Source organism: Neovison vison, chromosome 1, assembly GCF_020171115.1.
Source record: "Neovison vison isolate M4711 chromosome 1, ASM_NN_V1, whole genome shotgun sequence".
In the NCBI taxonomy this organism is placed as follows: domain Eukaryota; kingdom Metazoa; phylum Chordata; class Mammalia; order Carnivora; family Mustelidae; genus Neogale; species Neogale vison.
The window spans coordinates 127,602,577-127,618,753 of record NC_058091.1 but is presented as its reverse complement, the minus strand read 5'-3'; the positions used below and the strand labels follow the sequence as shown (position 1 = coordinate 127,618,753).

The following is a 16,177-nucleotide window of genomic DNA, read 5'->3' as shown; positions in this document are numbered from 1 at the left end:
GATGGAATGCGAAAGCTCAATCCAACGCCGACAAGGCCCTGTTGGACGTTTCTGAGCCATGAGTCAGGATTCCAGGTGACAGTGATTCATCGACAGCTCCTTATAGAGGAGGTCAATGGGTGGCCAAAAGAAATGTATGTGTTAAAGGTGGCAATCAACCTCAGATGTAATTATTAGGGAATGGCAGAAGGATTCGGGGTCATGGATGTCTGGAAGACTCTTTTCAGAGTCCTCAACAGGCAGCACTGTGCATCTGGCCATGATCTCCAGGGAGTCCGTACAGCAGATCCTGACTCTGACAGAGAGAAGTGTACAGATTCCCCAGAGGAAGGAGTGATAGTTAAGGAATAAAAACATCACCTGTGTGCGGGCTATATTAATCACGGTTGTGCTTTGTGAGGATCCGGTTCCATAGAAAGTTATCTGTGCCCACATTTCTTATCATGGATGTTTCAGGAGATTAGGTCAGGCAAGATGAAAGAGGGAGAGAGAGGGAGAAATTGATGAATGGTGTACTGCTGGGTTATTTTTCTCTTAAATATCTTCTCTTTTTTATCTGTTCTAACATCCTGACCTGAAAAGAAATTTCTATCACTCTCTCCTCTTATTGAAATGGGGCTGCACAGGTTTGAGGTAGACGATGTCACTCAGGCAGACCATTGTGAACAAAAATAGAGGCAGCTCTCAGGGGCCAAGGTAATAGATGACACAGATGATCAAAACCCACTGGAAATCTCCAAGCTTCTATTTACCATAACTCCGGTCTCCTCTCTCTGCTCTCCTGGGTTTACCAACACTGCCAATGATCTGGAAAATGCTTAGTAACCTGGTGACTTGAGATGTTTTCTGCCATTGCACAGCAAACTATTAATTGCTAGAGAGAAATACGTTTTCCATTTCTTTCTAGAGATCTTCTTCCTCCCAAAGCCAGTCTCTAAACTTTGCTTCCTCTTGCCCTTCTTTTCACATGATAGCTATTGTTAATTGCCTGCTCCTCTGCTATAGTGTCTCTTAAATTTATCCTTTTCTCTCCACCTAACCCCAACTGTCCCATTAGAATTTCATTGCTTCATGCCTGGATCACTGCAACCTTCCTTTCTGCTCTCAGACATCTCACATACAACCTCAACCATGACTCAATACTCAAACACCAACACATTATGTACCCTGACATTCAAAGTCTTATCTATGTTGACCCCTCTGGGCCCTATCTAATATTTCTTTTTCCACCTGTCTACCATCCAACCATCCTTCCATCCATTCATCCATCCATCCACCAGCCATCTATCCACCCACCATCTATCTATCCATCCATCCATCTACCCATCTGTCCATCTACCCATCCATCCATTCATTCATCCATCCATTCATCTATCCATCCATCCATCCACCCATCCATCTCATTTGTCTGTCTGTCTATCTATCTATCATCTATCACCTCTCTTCCTATCTATCCATCTTTCATCCCCTCTATTCTCATATAAAGGTTTTTACCTGAATCAGGTAAAAAAAAAAGGTATGTTCCCTCTACCCCCAGAACACTTCTGTTCATTCTTTCTTTTTTTTATTTGACAGAGAGAAATCACAAGTAGGCAGAGAGGCAGGCAGAGAGAGAGGAAGGGAAGCAGGCCCCCTGCTGAGCAGAGAGCCTGATGCAGGACTCGATCCTAGGACCCTGAGATCACGACCCAAGCCAACGGCAGCGGCTTAACCCACTGAGCCACCCAGGCGCCCCACTTCTGTTCATTCTTGAAACCACACCTGTTTTCTAAGTCCTATGAGATGCTCTTCAAATAAATCATTGCCCCGTGTCAACAATCCTGGGGGATGTTGCATACCTCATCCCCTCTTGGGGTTCACAATGTACATTTATACTTTCAAAGCCTTTAGAAGTCCTATAGCCAAATATATGCTATTCTTTCTACCTCAAATATTCCTCCAACCCCCTACTAACTAAATCTTAACTCATCTGTTAGGCCCTGCTTGAATGTCATTTTCTCAGGGAGCCTTGTCTTCACCCCTCCTCTCAACGAGGTGTGGTTCCATTACACCTTCTAGAGCATCTTCCATTCCTCCTGCAATCTGACCATCCTATTTCTAACCATCATAACGTCTGTATTTCCAGCTGGAATGCAACTTCCTCAAAGGCAGAATCCACCACTCTCTTATTTGATGTCTTATTCCCCAACACACAACACAGTGCCTATCATGCAGGGAACTTATACACATTATCCACCAAGTAAAGGAGGGGGACATAACTTTGGGAAGCATTACGGCAAAAGCATGATTTTGGCTTGGGAAATTTTCTCCCTTCTTATACAACAGGTACTGCCCCACCATGATACACACTTGGAAAATGATTCCCCTTCCCTTTGCCTGAAATGCTTTATCTCCTTGACAGATAACAAATCCTATCCCTGGCTATCAGTTAGGACTATTTTTGTTGCAAACCACAGAAAATCCAATTAAAACTAGTTCACATAATCAAGGGCTCTGAGAAGTCTAGAGCTAGCAAGGGTTTATGTAGCAAATCAAATGATGTCACCAGTGGCCTGGTTTCTCCTTGGATCCTCTTTGTCTTCTATTTGTATTCCATGGTGAGGCTTCCTCCCACATTCTGCCCTGGGTTCCCCCTTTGAAATAGAGGAAAGGTTGTCCCACTGCCTCAGATCATACGGAGTATATTCTGATGTCCTCTAAGCAAGGCATGAAGCTTTTCTTTCTAGGAGAGTTCAAAGCCTGGGAGTGACTCATGCTTGGGGGCAGAAGTCATCTGGAGGTGTCTTCACTCATATATCTGGCAGCTGAGCCTCAAGTGGAACTGCAACTGGGACTATGGACCAGAACTGCCAAACCCAACCTCTTCCTGTGACCTCACAGCATGGAGGCCTCTTAAATGGGGGCTCTGGGCTCCAAAGACAATTATCCCTAGAAAACCAAGGTGCGGCTTACCTTTTAAGAACTAGCCTCAAAAGTCACATAGTATCACTGCCAAAGTAGTCACAAGCCCATTCAAATTCAAGAGGAAGAAACAGAGGGCCCATCACTCATTGAGAGGAGTTTCAAATCATATTATAAAGAGTCTGGGTTAGGAGATATCATTGTGACCATCTTTCAGAAATACAATATGTCACACTCCATTACATAGTTTAAGTCTCTTAAGGGCCAGAGATCTTGAGAAATACTACTTGAACCAGCCACTGAATCTAAGGATAGGAATAATTTGCCAATTATATGTTAATTTAATCTGTAACAAGATCAAACAAACCTTTGTTAGGTTTTCTATTTAAAGTGTTTTAAAGATTCTGTTCTGTTAGTATATGCATAAAATAAATGGTTGCATGCAAGATTAAAATAGAGAAGAAGATTCTAGGGATAACCACTTGAGGACTTGAAATAGTCATTGGAAGTAGATTTGGTCTTAGGAAGAAACTGGCTCTTGGAACTGTCCAAACAATTTTCCAAGTTTTCCATCATGTGCTCCCCCTCTAGAATCTTCACCTTGAACTCAGTCCACATCAAATTTCTGTGGTTTCTCAAAGCTTGCCATAAACTCACTCTCCTTAGGACCTTTGCACATGCTAATCCTCCCAAATGAGACTATTTCTAGTTCTAATCCTTATCTAACTTAGATGACACCTTCTCCAGGAGGCCTTCCCTGACACACTTCTCTTTTTTACCATCTCAAAATGTTCCATCTTTTGGGTACTGACTGGTTACTTGTTTGTCTCCTCCACTAAGCTGTACACTCTGTGAAGACAGAGACAAAATCCATCTCAGTAACCATTATATGATAGTGCATGACACACAGCAAATCTTCAAACCGAAAATGGAGCAGATGCTGTCATTGCCTTACCCACAGCCTCTTGTCCTTATCATTTTAGCCCAGGATGGTTCCAATTCTAGCTGCCAGTACTTGCACTCCTTTGGCTGAGCACTTTCTCTGGCCACCAAAACCTGCTTTGGTTACTCCAGAAGCAGGGCCAAAATTCTAGGGAATTCATGCTTCCTGGGAGCAGTCCTCAATCAATGATTAATGGGAGTTGGTATACAAATATCCCAGTGCCCTCAACCCTCGGGTGGGATAACTCTGAGGCATGTGTTCTACACCAGATCCCAAAGTTTCCCAGCTGACCCAACATTGCACCGTTGATTGGCTGTCTTCTTTCTCTGTCTTATTTCCTCACCTCACAGCTGGTATTTTCTTTGGTTCTCCAGTAAAGGACTTGTTTTCAAGTCCTTGACTCGGTCTCTGCTTCCTTGAGAACCCCCCTAGGACAGAATGTTTGTTGAATGAACAAGGGAGCCTCTGTTCTAGTCCCTGCCCCCGACTCACCACACCACAGCCGGTGCATGCAACCCAATAGCCAGCAGCCATGCCTGATCCGAGCCAGGAAGAACGAACACCTAGCAGGAAATTTTAAACCTTCGTTTCTTTCTCCAGTGACATGTGTAATCAAGACACAAACACAGGAATGTTATTTTACTTAAAAGAGCAATGCTGAGAAATGGCACAGAAAGAGATGGTTAAATCAGTAAATGACATGACACCTGTGAATGAAATTAGCTCTAGCAGTCGAGACAAAGGCTGGCTAGATCAATTTCCAGATGAATAATACCATTTGTTTTTCAATTGCTTGGCACTGGACTGGCTTTGCACAATCTTTCTTTCATCCTGCTGCAGAAATGGAGACCAAGGAGGGTCACACAACAATGGAGGGAGCAGATGTTGGAGGTAAGAATGGAACTTATGGTTTCTCTTCTTCCCCTCCTCTACAAGCCATTGTTGTAATTTGGAAAGAGATTTGAAGTGGATTCCATACTGCCCTGGGGTCAGTGAGAGGACCTACTCTTTTACTACCCCACCATACTTCCCCTACAATTCTCTTCTTTTTCCCCTTCCAGTTAATTAATAGGTGTTTGCTGGATATGGGAAAAATAAGGCACATTTCTCTGGGGGATAAACACTGGAGAAGCTTGAAAAGTATGAGGCTTCATTCTGCAAAGGGCCCCCTGAGGTCAGAAAAATCAATGATCCAGGATTTGAGGTTCTCTTTTGGCCACAGCCCAGCTCCATATCTGAGGGGAGAGGAGGGGACAGCGAGGAGCAGCGAGCTCCAGAAAAAACAATATTTGTACTTCCCTGCTCTGTCAAAAGAAATCATCTTTAAATTGAGCATAAATCTATAGAGGGTAAAGAAGTTGTAAGAAATCCAAGAACCCCAAAGTATTGAGAAAGCAGGAGCTATTTTGCCATATTTAGAGAGTGTGTGTGTACATCGGCACTTGGGCCCATGAGGGGCACGGTTCCTTACTTGAATCTGTCCCCTCCTCCCTAATGCTGACTGACAGGTCTTCCTGCTTCTAGTGTTCTCCTCTCAAATCCAGTCACTCACCAATCTTATCAATCCAGATCCTACCATTGGACTCACCTACTTAAAACTAGTGGCTCTCCGTTGCCTCCAGGTGGCATACTGAAATGCTCACAGAGCCCAGAAGGTTGCATGGAAGCCTGAGGAATTGGAAAGGACTGGGGCAAACAGAGAGCCCCCCACCTGATTTAGAGAAGGCAGCTATGACACGGGCCAGCTCCTGCAAGACCAAGAATCCAGGGATGTCAGATCCAACTCTTCCAAGGGATGTCAGGAAGGTACTGACTTGTAAAACTTTGTAAGAGCTAAACAAAACAGGTCCTTAGGATTTAAAAAAAAAAAAAAATTATCACATGGCCACTAGTTTGCAAGCTCTAACCCTCAGGATGATATGTAAACCCCTTCACGTGGCATCCGATGTCTTCTACGGTCTTATCTATTCTTGTGTCTGTCCCAGTCATCTGGAACCATTCCTCACTTTCTCTGTCCCTGAGGCCTCACACCCCCCAGGGGCAACTCAAGTTAATATACAGAATTGAAAGGGGAGGATACGGATACGGACTTGTCTTGAAGTGGAGTCCACAGACCACGCTCACCATTTTTGCTCAGGTTGCTTATTACAAATGGACCTGAAGGGGGCTGAGAGAGATTACAGGGGGCACCAAGTTCCCCCTTGGGTTCCTTCCTGGTGCACATCCCCCTCTAGTTTACCCTCCAGAAGTTCAAAGACCCTGTTTCCTCTAACAGGATATTCTTCTATGCTCTTATGCACCTGGCCAATGTATTCATTTTTCAAAACCCAGCTTAAATATTGCCTCTGAGTCCCTGAAGACTCTCCAGAAAGAATCACTCCCTTTTCCTTCTGTACCTTGCATGCATTGTTACTACCACCTGGTCACCATGTGGTGTATATAATGCTTCCCGTGTCTGACTCCCCCGTGGACTGGGGACTGAGTTGGAGGCTGTGTCTTATATTTGTGTCCTCAGGGCCTGGTTCACAGAGCCCTCCTTCTACTTCTGTATTCCAACATCTAGAATCATCTCTCACACTTCGGCGAACACACCAGACATTCAGTAACTGCTTGTTGAAATGAAACCAAACTGAGAACTGAGAATTCACGTTGCCAGGCTCCTGACTCACAACTTCCTTATAGAATGTACCTCGCCCGCCACCTGCCTAACCCACTTATGTAACCCAGTTTGGCATTTCTGATTCCTCACTCAGCCTGGGAGGTTTTACAATGGGCCGCACCTGCTGTGGGGTCGGGGACAGCCGCGGGGGAGCAGGTGGATGGCAGAGCACAATTACGCAGAGCCGCGTCTGGCCAGATTGGAGAAAGGACAGCTTTGTCAGGGTGCCTGGATGCAGCACCTGTGCTGAAATCGGGGCAAAAGGAAAAGGAATGCAGTGGCTGACCAGTGCTCCCCTTGGAAGCAGTTCTGGAAAGTGGCAGGGGCAGGGCCCAGCGGGTAGAGGAGGAGGACCAGCTTCCTAAAAGCCAGTGGGGATTTCTGGGGAGGAGGAGTCGCGGAAGGGACCTTGCACAGGGTGGATGAAACAAGCTTCTATTTTTGTCGAAGCAGTGACTGTACTGAAATGCCCTGGCCTTGTGGGCAGGAGGGTGGGCTGGGACACCCTCCATCCCCTCCTGCCCTGGGCAAAAAACTCAGAAGAGGCACCATGCCCCCGTGTTCTGGCACCAGAGGGCCAAACCACAGACAGGCAGTCCGTCATCCCCAAGTGCCTGGAAAGTGAGCAGAAAAGGAAGAAATTCTAAGTTTGAACTGTGCTCTGGACTGGGTGGAGACATGTAAGTCCATCGGAAGGAAGGGGGCCAACTCAGCAGTCTTTTCTGGACTCACAGGCCCTGGGGAAATTTCCTTAGGGGCAGTGAGAAATATTTGGAAAGGTGCCTTTAACCAGAAAAGGAATCTTGTCACTTTTGATATTCTATTTTTATTTGTTTTAATTTTTAAAATTCTGTTCAGTTAGCCACTGTATAATACATAATTAGTCCTTGATACAGTGTTCAATGATTCACTTTTGGTATTTTAAAACCCAGGAGAGAGTGCCTCAGTGGCTCAGTTGTTTAAGCATCTGACACTTGATTTTGGCTCAGGTCATGATCTCAGGGTTGTAAGATTGAGCCCTGAGTCAGGCCTGGGCTCATCAGGGAATCTGCATAAGATTCTCCCTCTCTCTCTCTCTCTCTCTGCCCCTTCTCCACCTCTATTAAAAAGGGAAAAAAAATAAAATAAAATAAAACCCAAGAGAAAATGTGTTGTTTGTGCCAGGGACTTTTTTGGTGGTTGGGGGGGCATTACTTTATTTTGTATTATTTTCATGTATTTTTCTTTACATTATTGCTTCAGTTAATCCTCATAAGTAGGCATCATTTTCAACCAAAAGAAAATCACGTTTGTCCCAGAGAGCAGACATCTCATTGAGCTAGTAAGGTGGCCCCCTGCCCTCATTTTCTTATACTAGTTCAGCTTCTGTTTGGCCACCAGGAGGAGGGAGAAGGCTGAGATGAGATGGAGCCAAGAGAAAGAAAACGATGTAGATGCGATGCTGCCTTTTCCTCCTGTAGGTGTCTCAGTACAGCTGTAGTATGGTTAGGGATAAAAGGGCATGAGATTTTTTTGGATTTTTCAAGAATGACTCAGACTCAGGACTGGGCAGAGTTGCTTGCTACATTTAGGGTAGAGAAGACCATTCTCTTTGTCTATACAGAGATGGTTTTGCCCTGGTGCCCAATCTTTGCCCCTCTAGGGAGATTTAAATGAATCTTCAAATAGCACTCTTGCATGGTTTTGGCAAGGCAATCATGAATGACTCCTGGAGACAAAAGGCAGGGTGGGGGTGGGGACCAAGTGCAGAGATGCAACAGGGGACAGATGTGACGACGTAGTTGTGGCTGACAGACTGTCTCTGCACCTGTGAGGCACCCTCTAGGGACTCACAGTGACAAGTTCCAGACACTGTGGAGGGGTTCGTTTTTGGAAGCCAGATCTGGGGTGCTCAAGCAACTAACTATAATTTGTCATTAATAGTAAGTGTGACTTCGGGGCTCCTGGCTGGCTCCATCAGTGGAGCGTGGGACTCTTGGTCTCAGGGTTGTGGGTTTGAGGCTCAGGTGGGGTGTAGAGATTACTTAAAAATAAAATCTTTTTAAAAAAGCATATGTGACCTACCTTAAAGACACAAGTCCACGAAGTCACTTGAATACCTGGATCGCACCACTTTTGGAGAAATTAAGTACTTTTCAAAACCTGGACAGCAAACAATGGTGTGCAAAGGAGAGGAATGGAGAGCTGATGGGATTCAGAATCAGCTCTTGCTAATACTCTGGAAGAGCGTCGTAGTCTGCGAACCCCAACCTTTCCTTTTCATCACACACCCACCTATTCACCTATTCTTTTGTGGCAAATTGGTCAATTATTTGAATGTCTTGTTGCCTTGACATTTCTACCTTTTAGTGAAATTCATACAGTATTTACTCCCAATAATTCACTACAAAGAATCATTACTGTCTAATATAGAAATATACACTGTTGAGCTTGTCTGGTAAAAGAAAATAATTTACTTACAAGGCACAGCATTCCATTTTTAAAAGAAGTTGGAGGGAAAAGGAGCTATCCACATAACAGAAAAACAATAATTGTGGTTATGTGAGTTAAGTAACTGTTGATGTTTGTGGTTTGTTTTTTTTTTCAGAGTAACACTGGAGAAGACTAAATAATGTTAAAATGGCAATACTCCCCAGATTGGCTTACAAAGTCAACACAATCCCTGTCAAAATCTCAAATGCCTTTTCTTCATAAATTGACAAATTGATCTTAATTCATATAGAAATGTAAGGGACCCAAAGTAGCTAAAACAATTTTGAAAAAAAAAATCAAAGTTGGAAAACACAGGCTTCCCAATTTCAAAACCTATGATAAACCTACCCGAATCATAAGACGGAGTGGTACTGGTATAAGGATAAACATATATTGAGAACCCCAAAATAAATTCATATATTTATAGATAATTGATTTTCAATAAGGGTGCCAAGATAATCCACTAGGAAAAGAATAGTTTTTTCAACAAATGGTGTTGGATAACTGCATATCCACATGCAGAAAGGAAGGAAAGAAGGAAGGAGAAAAGAAAGAAAGAAAGAAAGAAAGAAAGAAAGAAAGAAGGAAGGAAGGAAAGAAAGAAAGAAAGGGAAAGAAAAAGAAGAAAAGAAAGAAAGATAGGTAGATGAATTTGGATCTGTACCTTGCGCCATATACAAAAGTAATATGAACCAAAGACAAATGCAAGTGCTAAAACTATGAAACTCTTAGAAGAAAAGAGGAGTAAATCTTTGTGACCTTGAGTTAGTCATGACACCAAAGTACAAGGAAAGAAACAACAGATAAGTCAAACCTCATCAAAAATAAAAACATTTGTGTTTTAAAGAACACCACCAAGAAAGTGAAAAGACAACCCACAAAATGAAAAGTATGTATTTGAAAATCTTATATATGATAAGACTCTATATCCAGAATATATTTTAAAAAAAAAACCTCTTACAACTCTACAACAAAAAGATAAACAGATTTAAAAATGGGCAAAGGATTTGGACACACATTTATTTAAAGAAGATGTACAAATACCCAATAAATGGTCAAGTTTCATTCTTCTACATATAGCTATCCAGTTTTCCCAGCACCATTTATTGAAGAGACTGTCTTTTTTCCACTGTATGTTTTTTCCTGTTTTGTCGAAGATTAATTGACCATAGAGTTGAGGGTCCATATCTGGGCTCTCTACTCTGTTCCACTGGTCTATGCATCTGTTTTTATGCCAGTACCATGCTGTCTTGGCGATCACAGCTTTGTAATAAAGCTTGAAATCAGGTAAGGTGATGCCGCCAGCTTTATTTTTGTTTTTCAACATTTCCTTAGCAATTCGGGGTCTCTTCTGATTCCATACAAATTTTAGGATTATTTGATCCAGTCTCTTCAATAAATGGTGCTGGGAAAACTGGATAGCTATATGTAATGTAGAAGAATGAAACTCGACCATTCTCTTACACCGTACACAAAGATCAACTCAAAATGGATAAAAGACCTCAACGTGAGACAGGAAACTTTTGGGACTTCATCAAAATCAAAAGCTTCTGCACAGCAAAGGAAACAGTCAAAAAAACAAAGAGGCAACCCATGGAATGGGAGAAGATATTTGCAAATGACAGTACAGACAAAAGGTTGATATCCAGGATCTATAATGAACTCCTCAAACTCAACACACATGAAACAGGCAAACACATCAAAAAATGGGCAGAAGATATGAACAGACACTTCTCCAATCAAGACATACAAATGGCTATCAGACACATGAAAAAATGTTCATCATCATTAGCCCTCAGGGAGATTCAAATTAAAACCACATTGAGATATCACCTTACACCAGTTAGAATGGCCAAAATTACCAAAACAGGAAACAGCATGTGTTGGAGAGGATGTGGAGAAAGGGGAACCCTCTTCCACTGTTGGTGGGAATGCAAGTTGGTGCAGCCTCTTTGGAGAACAGTGTGGAGATTCCTCAAGAAATTAAAAATAGAGCTTCCCTATGACCCTGCAATTGCACTCCTGGGTATTTACCCCAAAGACACAGATGTCGTGAGAAGAAGGGCCATCTGTACCCCAATGTTTATAGCAGCAATGGCCACGGTTGCCAAACTATGGAAAGAACCAAGATGCCCTTCAACGGATGAATGGATAAGGAAGATGTGGTCCATATACACTATGGAGTATTATGCCTCCATCAGAAAGGATGAATACCCAACTTTTGTAGCAAAATGGACGGGACTGGAAGAGACTATGCTGAGTGAAATAAGTCAAGCAGAGAGAGTCAATTATCATATGGTTTCACTTATTTGTGGAGCATAACAAATAGCATGGAGGACAAGGGGTGTTAGAGAGGAGAAGGGAGTTGGGGTAAATTGGATGGGGAGGTGAACCACGAGAGACTATGGACTCTGAAAAACAATCTGAGGGGTTTGAAGTGGCGGGGGGGTGGGAGGTTGGAGTACCAGGTGGTGGGTATTATAGAGGGCACGGATTGCATGGAGCACTGGGTGTGGTGAAAAAATAATGAATACTGTTTTTCTAAAAATAAATAAATTGGAAAAAAAATGATGTATTCCAAAATGTTAACAGAGGAATTAAAAAACTTCTTAAGTAAAATATTAAAAAAAAATACCCAATAAAAATGTGAAGAAATGTTTATCATCACTAATCATTTAAAAAATGCAAACCAAACCTGAATGAGATCTCCCGTCACACCTACTAGCATGGCCTATAGTAAGATAGATGGACAAAGAGCAAGTGTTGGGGGAAAATGTGGAGACATCGGAACCCTTATATATTGCTGGAGGACATGAAAAATGTGTTTCCCTTCTGGAAAACAGTTGAGCAGTTCTTAAATAAGGTAAACATGGAGTTAAACGGGAGTTCCCGTCCTAGGTATACACCCAGGAGAACTGGAACTAAGAACCTACACAGTAACTTGTAACAAGTTAAGTTAGAATTAAATGTTCATGGGGCATCTGGGTGGCTGAGTCAGTTAAGCATCTGACTCTTGATTTCAGCCCAGGTCATAAACTCAGGGTGGTGAGATTGAGCTCTGTGTGGGGCTCCATGCTGGGTGTGGAGCTTGCTTAAAATTCTCTCTTCCTCTCCCTGCTGCCCCCACCCCCTGGCTTGCATGTATGCACACACTCTCTCTAAGAAAGAAAGAAGAAGAGAATTAAGTGTTCATAGCAGCATTATTCATAACAGCCAAAAAATGGAAAGAGCCCACATGTCTGTCACCTGTTGAGTGGATAAACGGAAATAATATGTCCATACAGTGGAATGTTATTTAGCCTTAAAAATTGAAGTATTGATCCATGCTACAACGTGGATGATCCTTGACAGCACTGTGCTAAGTGAAAGAAGCCAGACATAAAGGCCACATATTACAGATTCCCCAGCATCTACGAAGTTAGAATAGACAAATCCATAGAGACAGGAAAATAAATTAGGGTTGCTAGGAGCTAAGGGTTTGGACAAGGAGAGAAGGAGTGTTGATGAGTATGCATTTCTTTTTGGGGTGATGAAAATGTTCTGGCGTGAGATAATGGTGACGGTTGCACAACCTTGTGATTATAGTGAAACCACTGAATTATGCACTTTAAAAGAGTGAATGTTATGGCATGTTAATTACAGCTCAATTTAAAAAAAAAAAACTCAGGTGTGGGTCAAAAAAAATAGATGAGCAAAAAGGAATAATGCTAAAGAAAGTATGGCGCCTGGGTGGCTCGGTGGGTTGGGCCGCTGTCTTCGGCTCGGGTCATGATTTCAGGATCCTGGGATCGAGTCCCGCGTCGGGCTCTCTGCTCGGCAGGGAGCCTGCTTCCTCCTCTCTCTCTCTCTGCCTGTCTCTCTGCCTACTTGTGATCTCTCTCTGTCAAATAAATAAATAAAATCTTTAAAAAAAAAAAAAAAAGAAAGTATGGTGTGACTGTGTAGCCACAAGCTCATGAACTATGAGCCTAGAGTCTCCCCCCCCCCAAAAGAGCTTGCCTGATCCTCAAAAAAACCTGGAGAGAGGATCCTCCATTGTCGTTCATGCTCAGACAGCCGAGCGTCTCCCCCTAGAGCTGGTGCAGAAAAGAATTTCCCTCCAGTCTCTTTCAAGAATCTCAGCCACCCTCCCCAGGGCCTCTGACAGCCCAGTTCCCACACCTCACCTCCCTACACTGCTACATTCCAGAAATCAGGGTGTTCCTAACACATTTAATGTTTTGTCATGTATTACCCAAGTCTAAAGCCTCAATCACCTCACGGAATTCAGACTGCAAAGGAAGCGATCCAAGGTTCACAGATACAGCCATTACAGCATGTTGTATAACTCTGAAAAACTGGAATGACCTAGCTACCTGACGATAAGGAATTGGTTAGGAAAATGATGGTACAGCTTTACAATGGAATATTATGGAACTCTGGAAAGTAGTGTCTAATAAGTAATATTTAGTAACATAGGGAAATGCTTATGATCATGGCAAGCACAAAATACACTGGATACAGAATCGAATGGGCATTACATTCTCAACTCTGATAAAAATATACTTAAGAAATATTCCATGATATTAATAGTGATCATTTTAGCAGGCAGATATTTCCACCCTAAATTTTCTTTTCAATTTTTCCCAGTAAGTATGTCATATTTTTCTCATTGGAAAAAATAATTATTTGAGGGAGAAATTCCAGGTGACAAAACAGAAGAATTTTAGCAGCCTTGGAGGTACTATGTACATCTCATTGGCCAGAATCCATCCCGGGGTCACTGCTTGTTTCCCCTGGGTGCCCAGAGAAAAGGAAATGATTTGAGGAACCGTAGGCGACCTCTGGCACAGGGTTGCAAGAGTGTTCGGGCATCGGCTAAAGCTCACATAGCTGGTAAGTTGGACCAAAGGTTCAGAATCAGGGCTGAGTCTCATCCAGCTTGTCATTATGCCCTCTTCCAGGTCCCAACATTCCTCTCCCTTCTGGAATGTTCTCTAGTCCATGGATGCTAGGCTCATCAGTAGGGAGGGTAAGAAAGTCTGATGAAAATGTTAATGCAAAATAGAGTTGGAGCCTTTCTAGACTCAACAACAATTCTTGTACCATACTTTCTTCCCACGTTTTTTTTTTCCCCCTTGATCAACATCTGTAACTCCACATTAAACATTAACATGCGGCCTATGTATGGCCGTGTTGAATCACTCTATTGTACTCCTGAAGCTAACTAACTGAAATTAAAATTAAATCTTTAAAAAAAGAAGAAGAAAAGAAAAAGAAAAATGCTGCTATTAAAAAGAAAAAAACCACTAAAGTGAAGCAGACACCAGTTTTAAGGCAATTCATTACTGTGCTTATGATATATGCCATCATTTATAGGTTTGTTTCTGCAAAAGCAGAACTTCAAAGGCTCTTCCCAGCTTCCTCACCGCGCCTTTCCCTGTGTGCTCTGCTGCCGCTGGTGGAGGGCTGGGCTTGGCTCCGCCTCAGGTTCTGATGGTGAGCTTTCCCCAGGAATGGAGAAAAACCAAAACAGAACTGAATATAAACATGAACTTGACTGACTAATCGTTATTAAACAAAGGGGTTATAATTCAAACATGATTTAAAGAAATACAGATACCTGCGGATATTTGTTCACAAACATTTGTTTTAAAAAAACGAGAAGGGATCTAATTAACATCATCTTGACACTTCAAACACATTTTCTTATCTAACCTTCACATGAACCCTGCTGGGATGGGTCTTCCCATCCGGGTTCTGCAGATGGAAGCGGGCAGGTGGGATCATGAGTGAGTGGGTTCATCTTCTTGGCAATCTCTTGCTCTGGTGTGGAATCTCTCTGACCCATTTCTTTCTCTAGGAGAAAGGAGTGGAAAATGACAAACAAATAAAATAACCACTTCTCAGAGTCTAGGGAGAACTGAATAAGATGACAGCACTGAGAGGTGACTGTGACGACTATTTCATTTACAGGTAAGGAAAGATAGGCTCAGAGAGTCATTTTCTCAAAGCCAGCCAGAAGTAGCAAGGCTGGGGCTTGAGCCCCCACTTCTGTAGGTCTGATGCCTGAACCCTTTCTCTTAGCTCTTGCTGCCTTCAATATTCTAGCAGGCACAAGACTCAGGCACAAAGATGCCTACACTGACCAGGCTATAGTTCACAGGTACGTGTCCTTTCCTTTTAATATATAAAATGTCTTGAGACCCCTGGGTGATGCTCAGTGAAGCCTCTGACTTCTGGTTCCGGCTCAGGTCATGATCTCAAAGTCATGAGATCGAACCCCACGTGGGACTACACACGCAACAGGGAGTCTGCTTGAGATTCTCTCTCTCCCTCTGCCCCTCTTGCTCATGCTTTCTCTCTCTAAAACAAATAAATAAATCTTTCTAAAATAATTTTTTATTATGCTATGTTAGTCACCATACAGATAAATCTTTTAAAAAAAATAAAATAGCAATAAAAAGTCTCAATCACTGTCTATTCAAACTCTACCACCTGTTAAATTTTTATTTATTTCAAGGTCTAGAATTGAAAGCTTAGCTCATTTGCCTTCCATCTTTCTCTCCCAGGATGAATGCTCATCTGGAAATACTGGAGTTTCTGAAGCCATCTCTCTAAAATGCAATAAGAATTTATCAGAGTCTTCACTCACCTCGTGAGGAGGGCTGGAAGAGGGCAGTGGACAAAGGTGAGAAATCACAAGCCCTGAGTAGCAGCCTCACCACGTACTAGCTACTGCACCTCAGGTGATTTCTCCTGTGCAAGTCTCAGGTTCCTTAGCTCTGAACTGGAGACACCTGTAACACACCGACTTATCGCACAAGCTTGTGGGATCAAATGAAGTGGAGCCCGTTGCAAATTGCAAAGTACTGTGTGATTGCCACAATCTATCGCCAGGCAGTTCTTCAAATAGGAGACAGATTTCTTTCCCTTGGCAATAATCGTGAGTAATATATTCCAGGATGTTTTGCATTTTCCTGTGCTTAAAATAAAACTGAACCCAAACAAGAATGCAGACATGGTCCCGCATTCTGCGACTTTGGTTGAGTGTCTCCTACGTGGGAGGCTCTTTCCTTCAGTTCGCTGGAGATAAAATGTAGCCCCACCCCCAGCTACTTCGCCGTCTAGTGGAGGAGGCTAGACATTTATACAAAGTGTTGCATACTTTAACAGAAGAACAAGTACAGTGTTAGAAACGTTGAAAGAAGCAGGAGTTCCTT

General features: G+C 42.7%; 1 long non-coding RNA gene across 1 annotated transcript; it reads right to left on the bottom strand.

The window, feature by feature from the left end:
* Window positions 1-12,828: 12,828 nt before the first annotated feature.
* On the bottom strand, window positions 12,829-15,794 carry LOC122900064. Its single transcript, XR_006383167.1, has 3 exons — window positions 15,610-15,794; window positions 14,673-14,813; window positions 12,829-12,855 (listed from the first exon to the last, which is right to left on the bottom strand). It is a non-coding gene; the product is annotated as an uncharacterized LOC122900064 (long non-coding RNA).
* Between the last annotated feature and the right edge of the window lie 383 nt (window positions 15,795-16,177).